The 8,890-nt window shown below is 34.0% G+C and overlaps 1 non-coding gene across 1 annotated transcript; it reads right to left on the bottom strand.

Moving 5' to 3' along the window:
• Positions 1-6,931: 6,931 nt before the first annotated feature.
• LOC150015764 (small nucleolar RNA SNORA19) lies at positions 6,932-7,059 on the bottom strand. Its single transcript, XR_016510314.1, has one exon. It is a non-coding gene; the product is annotated as a small nucleolar RNA SNORA19 (small nucleolar RNA).
• Positions 7,060-8,890: the final 1,831 nt, after the last annotated feature.

The following is an 8,890-nucleotide window of genomic DNA, read 5'->3' as shown; positions in this document are numbered from 1 at the left end:
TTTTTGTTGGTGACAAAAAGATAATTAGTGTGTATGTGTCTGTATGTATGTGTATGAATATATGTGTACATGTACATATGAGTATATACAATTGTGTTGGCTTTTCTTCTCTGACACATATATTAAGTTTAAAGCCTTAACCACTTAACTTTGCAGACATTTGAAGACACCTCATCTCCAATTTTTCCCTTCTCTAAGATAAACAAGGAGAGTTCTGTACATGCCATGGTTTCATGAATATTTAGTATGCTCACTATTCTGTTTAATTATATAGTAGTTACATTGAACACATATCTATTATGTGTCAGGCACTGTCCTAAGTCCTGATTATGTACTAAGTCACTTTATTCTCATGGCAACCTTATGAAAGAGTAACTGTTTTTATAGATGAGGAAACTGAGGCACAGATTTATTAAGGCATGTTAGAAATCTGGCCTAGGTCGCAATTTCTACTCTGGCAATTCTATGCCTATAGTCTCAGTCAGTACACTGTAATAATTTATATTCTATGTAGCAATATATAATTGAATCTGTAAAAATGCAACCAAGCTGCTAATTTATTGGAGAGTGTAAGTGTAAGTTAGTTTTAAATAACTTCTTATTTTTAGTCCGCTACATAAAGCAAGAATTTCTATAGTTCTTTTTCCCCCTGAACAATTTATGGAATCTTATGCCACTGTTATGTCTCCTGACTATAATGCCTGGGGCTATGAATTAAATATAAGACCTACTAAAGTGTATTTGGTTTATGATATGCTCTACATTTAAATTTTTTAATCCTCTAGCGAATATTTAACACTCCTGGCACAGTACAGAGTCCACTTTGATCTGGGTTGTATGTGTGGCATCTTTGAAAGGTAATGCTTCAAGAAGTGGCATCTAATGTAAGAGTCCTCAGTATTCATCACAGCTGCAGGTTAATCTTTCCTTTAATACTTTAGGTACTCATGGGCAATGAAGCAGGATAAATATATCAATTCCACCACATCTGAAGTAACAGGCAGGGGAAAATCTGTGCTCAGTGGTGCAGTGTATCAGGAGAGAAGCTTAAACCTACCCAGAATGTGCACCATTGAACTTAGGCATCTAGCCAATGCTGAACTCCACCAGAGAAATGCAATTCTATTTTAATCATTTATTCTAATGTCAAGGCCAAGAACAGCATTTCGACCAGCTTCTACTTCCCCATCAGTTATAATATGCATTCCAGAACTCTCAATGCAAGGGGCTTGGATTTGCATATTAGTATAGAAGCAAAATATATGTATTCCTTTCATCTCTGCAAAGTGGGACAAAGAGTTAATCATGGAAGCAAAAACTGACGTTTCTAAGATATTCAGTTCTGAAACATACTAGCCTAAGAGATAACATTTTAAACAGGATTTCAAAATACAGCAGAACAATGTAGTATTGGAATCAGCAGTTTAAAGGAGCAAACGAATTATAGAGGTCACCTTTTATTTATTTTTTAATGACATTTTGGTCTATCCCACACTATGAAGACTGGAATACAGAGATTTTCCACACACTCAACATAAATAATTAAGAAAGACACCATCTTAGGTAAAAATAGACTGAAACTACCAAATCTGCTATTTTGATGAGACTAATTTGTTGTCTGTTCACAACTCTTTGAGGTTTTTTTTTCAGTGAATTGTCTAGATTATTTGTACTTTGTACACATGCAGCCATAATAAAGGGTGACTGAGCAACTCCATCACAATTTATAAAATGTTCAAGGGAATGGGGTCAAAGAAAACTATGTTGACATTATCTATTAATTCCATCTCATTTTTTGCACAATTTCCTTTTCTACCCACTCTAATATTCTATTGCATGTCTGATGCATAGTTGGGATGTTTCATCAAAACTCAGTTTGACCTCCATATTTCACCTTGTCCAGTTTCTTCAAAAATCTTAACGAAGCAATGACATCTCTCTTTTGATATTTTATTAAATTAATATAACTTCATCTAATTGTATATGATATTTTTATCTTAATAACAAATACTTCCACTTACAAAAATATTTTTTATCTTATACATCTTAATTCCCAATTTACATATCTAACTTATGTACATATCTGCTTTAAAAATTTATCTTGAGTGTTAGCTACTGAAAATCATGGACTATTAAACCTGATATTAGCCATGGATTTCATCAGTCAAGACCTCTTTCTGATGTTTGAATGTTTGCTATGGGATTTCAGACAGGTGTTTATCCAGGTTTGCCTGGATGCCTCAGGGTGGGGAGCTTACCACTTTGCAAAAGTAGTCTAAATGACTACTATTGTTCATTATATTGTATATTGTATATTGCCTTTAAATAAATTCTCTTGGTCCTAATTTTCTCCTATGATAAATAAAGTTTAAAACCTCATTGACCTTATAACTTTTCAGATATTTAAAAATACTCCTTAACTTTTTCTCTCTCTGAGATAGCTATGCCAGTTTTCATATAGGACATGGTTTCATGGATATTCAACATAATCCTAGTTACTCTTTCATTTACTCCAATTTCGTCATATGCATCCTAGACATGGAAATGTTGTACTCAGGTCCCTCTTTAATCTTCTGACCAAGTGAGTAGAGTGAGATCAGAAACAGACTCCAGCTGCTGTGGCTCAGTGGATTGAGAGTTGGCCTGCGAACCAAGTGTCACTGGTTTGATTCCCAGTTGGGGCACATGACTACGTTGCACATCAGGTCCTCAGTTGGGAGCATGAATAAGAGGCAACCATACAGTGATGTTTCTCTCCCTTTCTCCTTTCCCCTCTTTCTAAAAATAAACAAACAAACATTCAAATATATAAATTATTGAAAAAATAAAATAAAATTTATTAAAAAGAAAAAGAAGAAGAAAAAAAGAGAGGGAGGGGAACACAGGGACAAAGCGAAATGAATAAATACCTGTCAATAATAACCTTAAATTTAAGTGGATTAAATGCTCCAATCAAAAGACATAGGGTAGGAGAATGGATATGAAAAACGTGAACCACATATATGCTGTCAACAGGAGACACGCCTCAAAACAAAAGATTTATACAGAGTGAAAGTGAAGGGATGGAAAAAATTATTCCAAGCAAACAGAAATGAAAAAGAAGCTGGAGTAGCAATACATATATCAGACAAAATGGATTTCACAGCAAAGTCCATAAAAAGAGACAAAGAAGGACATTTCATAATACTTAAGGAAACAACCCATCAAGAAGATATAACCCTGATAAACATATATGCACCCAACCTAGGAGCACCCAAATATATAAGGAAAATACTACAAGACTACAAGAAGGATATCAACAGAAACACACTCATATTAGGGGACTTTAACATGCCATTATCAACAATAGACAGATCTTTGAAGCAAAGAAACACCAAGGATATTGAGGCATTGAAAAACACTCTAGATCAAATGGATTAAACTAATATATACAGATCTTTTCACCCAAAAGAACATAAATGTACATCCTTTTCAAATACACATGGGACATTTTGAAAGATAGACCACACGAAAGGACATAAAACAAGCCTCAACAAATTCAAGAAAATTCAAGTTATATCAAGTATCTTCTCAGACCACAATGCCTTGAAACTGGAAATCAACCTCAAGGAAAAAAATCAAAGACATCCAAACTCATGGAGAATGAATAACATGATATTAAATAATGAATGGGTTAGCAATGACATCAAAGAAGAAATCAAGAATTTTCTGGAAACTAATGATAATGAACACACAACAGCCCAAAACTGATGGGACACAGCAAAAACAGTTTTGAGAGAAAAGTTCATAGCAATACAAGCCTACTTGAAAAGGATAGAAGAGTCTCAAATAAAAAATCTAACCCTACAGCTATAAGAACTAGAACAACAACAAACAAAACCTAGGGAAAGAAGAAGGAAGGAAATCATCAACACTAGAGCAAAAATAAATGACACAGAGACTAAACAACCAATTCAAAGACCAACAAAAGTAGGAGCTGGTTTTTTGAAAAAATAAACAAAATCAACAAGCTTTTAACCAGGATCATCAGGAAAAAAAAGGAGAGGACCCAAATAAACAAAATCAAAAATGAAAGAGGAGAAATAATGACTGAAACCACAGAAATACAAAGGATTGTAAGACATTACTACAAGATTATGGCAAGATTTTGACAACCTAGATGAAATAAATAAATTTCTAGAAACATATAATCTTCCAAAACTGAATAAAAAAGTAGAAAGCCTGAACAGACCAATAACAAAGAGTGAAATTGAAACAGTAATCAAAAAACTCCCAACACACAAAAGCCCTGTACCGGATGGCTTCACTGGTGAATTTTGTAAAACATTAGGAAAGAACTAACTCCTACCTTCTCAAACTATTCCAAAAAAATCCAAGAAGAGGGCAAATGCCCAAACTCTTTCTGTGAAGCTAGTATTACCCTAATTCCAAAACCAGGTCAAGACACAACAAAGAAAGAAAACTACAGGCCAATATCGCTGGTGAACATAGATGCTAAAATCCTCAACAAAATATTGGCAAACAGCATCCAGCAACACATTAAAAAGATCATACACCGTGATCAAGTGGGATTCATCCCAGGGATGCAAGGATGGTTTAATATTTGCAAATCAATAAATATAATACACCACCTAAACAAAATGAAAGACAGAAATCACATGATCATATCCATAGATGCTGAAAAAGCATTTGACAAAGTACAATACCCATTTATGATGAAAACACTCAGCAAAATGGGAATAGAGGGAGCATACCTCAACATAATTAAGGCTATATACAAGAAACCTGAAGCGAACATCATACTCAATGGACAAAAACTGAAAGCATTCCCCCTGAGATCAGGAACAAGACAAGGCTGTTCACTCTCACCACTCCTATTCAACACAGTGTTGGAAGTTCAAGCCACAGCAATCAGACAAGAAAAAGAAATAAAAGGCATCCAAATTGGGAAAGAGGAAGTAAAACTATCATTATATGCAGATGACATGATAGTATAGAAAACCCTATAGACTCCATTAAAAAACTACTCGACATAATAAGCAAATTTGGCAAAATAGCAGGGTACAGTGTAAATATACAGAAATCTAAGGCAGTTATTTACACCAACAATAAAATATCAGAGATAGAAACTAAAAAAATCCCATTTACTATAGCAACAAGAAAAACAGAGTACCTAGGAATAACTTAACCAAAGAGATAAAAGACCTGTACTCGGAAAACTACGTAACACTGAAGAAAAAAATTAAGGAAGATACAAACAAATGGAAGCAAATACCATGTTCATGGATGGGAAGAATCAACATCATTAAAATGACCCTACTACCCAAAGCAATTTACAGATTCAACACAATCCCTATTAAAATACCAATGACATATTCCACAGACCTAGAACAAATACTTCAAAAAATTATATGGAACCAAAAACGACCCCAAAAGGCCACAGCAATCTTGAGGAAGAAGAACCTGGTAGGAGGAATCACAATACCTGATGTCAAACTATACTACAAAGTCACTATATTCAAAAGAGTCTGGTACAGACATAAGAACAGACATATAGATCAGTGGAACAGAATAGAGAGCCCATAAATAAACCCAGGCCTATATGGTCAACTAATATTTGACAAAGGGGGAATGAACATCAAATAGAATGAAGAGACTCTTCAACAAATGGTGCTGAGAGAACTGGATAGGGATGTGCAAAAAAATAAAACTAGACCAACTTACACTACACACCAGAGTAAACTCAAGATGGATCAAACACTTAAATGTAAGCCGTGACATCACAAAAGTCCTAAAGGAAAACATAGGCAAGACAATTTTAGAATTTTCTTTTTCTTAATGATGGATAAATAGTTCTTAAATTCTATCACATGATTTTTCTGTTTTTAATGAGATAATCATAATTTTTTTGGCAAATTCCATTTATTGATTTTTAATGTCAAGTCTACTTCGAATTACTGGGATTAACTAAGTTTAATGTTATCTTTTTTACAGATCACTTTATATAAGTTTAAATATTTCTCATTTTAGTTACAGAATCATGAGATTTTTATCTGTAAATTTTATTATCCTTTTCCTGGAATGTTTTTTTTTAGGTATTAGTATAAGAATTATTCTGATTTCATAATATGACATAGGAACTATAAGAGTGTTCATACACAATTGTTTTACTTCTACTTTTTTTATTTTTAATTTTTATACTCTTATAGTTCTTGCTTTTTCTCCCTTTCACTGTCACCACTCAGCCCCAACACCTCCTCTCCTCAAGCCAATTCACTATATTTTTGTCCATGTCCATGGCTTGTACATAAATGTTCTTTGATTAAAGCCTTCACTATCTTTTATCCAGTACCCCCTGCTCCTTTCTGGTAGCTGTCAGTCTGTTTTATATATTGATGTGTCAGTTACTACTTTGTTTGTTGCTTTATTGTGTTCATTATATTCCACATGTAAGTGAGATCATGTGGTATCTTTCTTTCACTCACTGGCTTGATTCATGTAACATAATTTTCTCCAGGTGCATCCATGCTGTTGCAAAATGTAAGAGTTTTGTTTCATTTCTTACTGCTGCATAGTATTCCACTGTGTAAATGTACCACTGCTTTTTTATCCACTCATCTACTGATGGGCACTTAAGCTTATTCCAAATCTTGGCTATTATAAATAGTGCTGCTATAAACATAGGGGTGCATATGTTTTTGTACTGATGTTTTGGGATGCTTGGGGTATATTCCAAGAAGTGAAATTGCTGGATAAAAAAGATAATTCCTTTTCATTTTAATTTTTAAAGATACTCCATATTGCTTTCCACAGTTTCTGCACCAGACTGCATTCCCACCAACAGTGTACCAGGGTTCCCTTTTCTTCACATCCATGCTAACACTTGTTCTTTGTTGATTTATTTTATTTTATTTATTTACTTTTTTAAATTACTTGTCGGAAGGAGACTGGCAGCATTACTACCGAGTTATACTGCTAATTAACCTTCAACTATTTGTATAGCACATAAGAAATAACACTGCTCACACATACAAGAAAGCAGGTCAATTAAATGTGCACTTTTTGTTGATTTCTTGATGGTAGCCATTCTGACAGGTGTAAGGTGATATCTCATTTAGGTTTTAATTTGAATCTTTCTGATGATAAGTGGTGTGGAGCACTTTTTCATATGTATATGGACCATCTGAATGTCCTCTGTGGAGAAGCGTCTATTCAGGTCTTTTGCCCATTTCTTAATTGTTTTTTTTTTTCCTTATTGACACTAAGTTTTATTAGTTCTTTGTATAGTTTGGAGATTAAACCTTTGACAGTTATATCATTGGAGAAAATGTTCTCCCATACAGTGGATTCTCTATCCATCTTGCTGTTGGTTTCTTTAGCTGTACAAAAACTAATTTGATGTGATCCCCTAAACCTAATAAATAAATTTGGCAAAGTAGCTGGGTATAAAATTAATACTCAGAAATTATGACATTTTTATACAACAATAATAAGCCATCAGATAGAGAAATAATTCAAGTTAATATACCAATAAAAAAATAAGGTACCTAGAAGTATATTTAACCAAGGAGTTAAAAGACCTGTAATTGGAAAACTATAGGACACTGAAGAAAGAAATCCAGGAAGATATAATTAAGTGGAAGCATATACTGTGTTTATTGAATGGAAGAATTAACATAATTAAAATGGCCACTATACCCAAAGCAATCTATATATTCAATGCAATTTCTATTAAAATAACAATGGCATACATAACAGAACTAGAACAAATACTCCAAAATTTATATGGAACCCAAAATGACTGAATAGTCTCAGCAATCTTGTGAAAGAAAAACAAAGCTGGAGGCATGACACTCCTGATATCAAACTATGCGATAAGGCCCCTGTAATCAAAGCAGCCTGGTATTACCACAAGAACAGACATATAGATCAATGGAACAGAACAGAGAGCCCAGGAACAAACACATGCCTGTATGAGCAATTGATATTTGACAAAGGTGATGAGGGCATACAATGGATCAAAGATGGTCTCTTTAATAAGTGGTGTTTGGAAAACTGGATGGGTACATGAGAAAAAAAAAAAAAAGAAAGAAAAATTAAATCACCAAGTTACACCATACACAAAAATAAACTCAAAATGGGTAAAAGACTTAAATGTATGTCACAAAACCATAAAAATCCTAGGAAAAAACATAGGTAGAAAATCTAAGATATGCAATGTAAAAATATTTTTGCCAATGTGTTTTCTAAGGCACTAGAAACAAAGCAAAAAGTAAACAAATGGGAATACATCATATTTCTTCTTTTGGGGGGGCAAGGTTGGGGGATTTGCTGGCTCACTTATTTATTTATTTTGCTTTCATTTCTCTTTCCACTAAAAATTTTTGTTCTTTGTTTTTCTGTTAAAATTGTCGCACATTTTTTCCCATTGCTCCCCCTACCCTGCCCACCTCTTCTCCCACCATCAATCCCCACCCCATTGTCCAGGTCTATGGATTATTTATACATGTTCCTTGACTAAATCCTTCCCATTCTTACCCCTTCACCCCCTCCTCCATCCACCCTTGTCACTGTTAGTCTGCTCCTTGTTTACATGTCTCTGGTTAAGTTTTGCTTGCTTGTTTGTGTTGTTCATTAGTCTCCTATATTAGGTGATATCATATGGTATTTGTCTTTCATTGCCTGGCTTATTTTGCCAAGAATAATTCTCTCTAATTCCATCCATGTCGTTGCAAATGGTAGGAGTTTCTTCTTTCTTTCTGCTACATAGTACTCCATTGTGTAGAAGTACCACAGTTTTTTGATCCACTCATCTACATATGGGAACTTATGTTGTTTCCAGCACTTAACTATGGTAGATAGTGTTGCTATGAACATTAGGGGTGCATAA

Source organism: Furipterus horrens, unplaced genomic scaffold (assembly GCF_987537825.1).
Source record: "Furipterus horrens unplaced genomic scaffold, mFurHor1.1.pri manual_scaffold_3, whole genome shotgun sequence".
In the NCBI taxonomy this organism is placed as follows: Eukaryota; Metazoa; Chordata; class Mammalia; order Chiroptera; family Furipteridae; genus Furipterus; species Furipterus horrens.
Note: the sequence above shows the minus strand (reverse complement) of the source record. Positions and strands in the feature narration are given on the sequence as shown.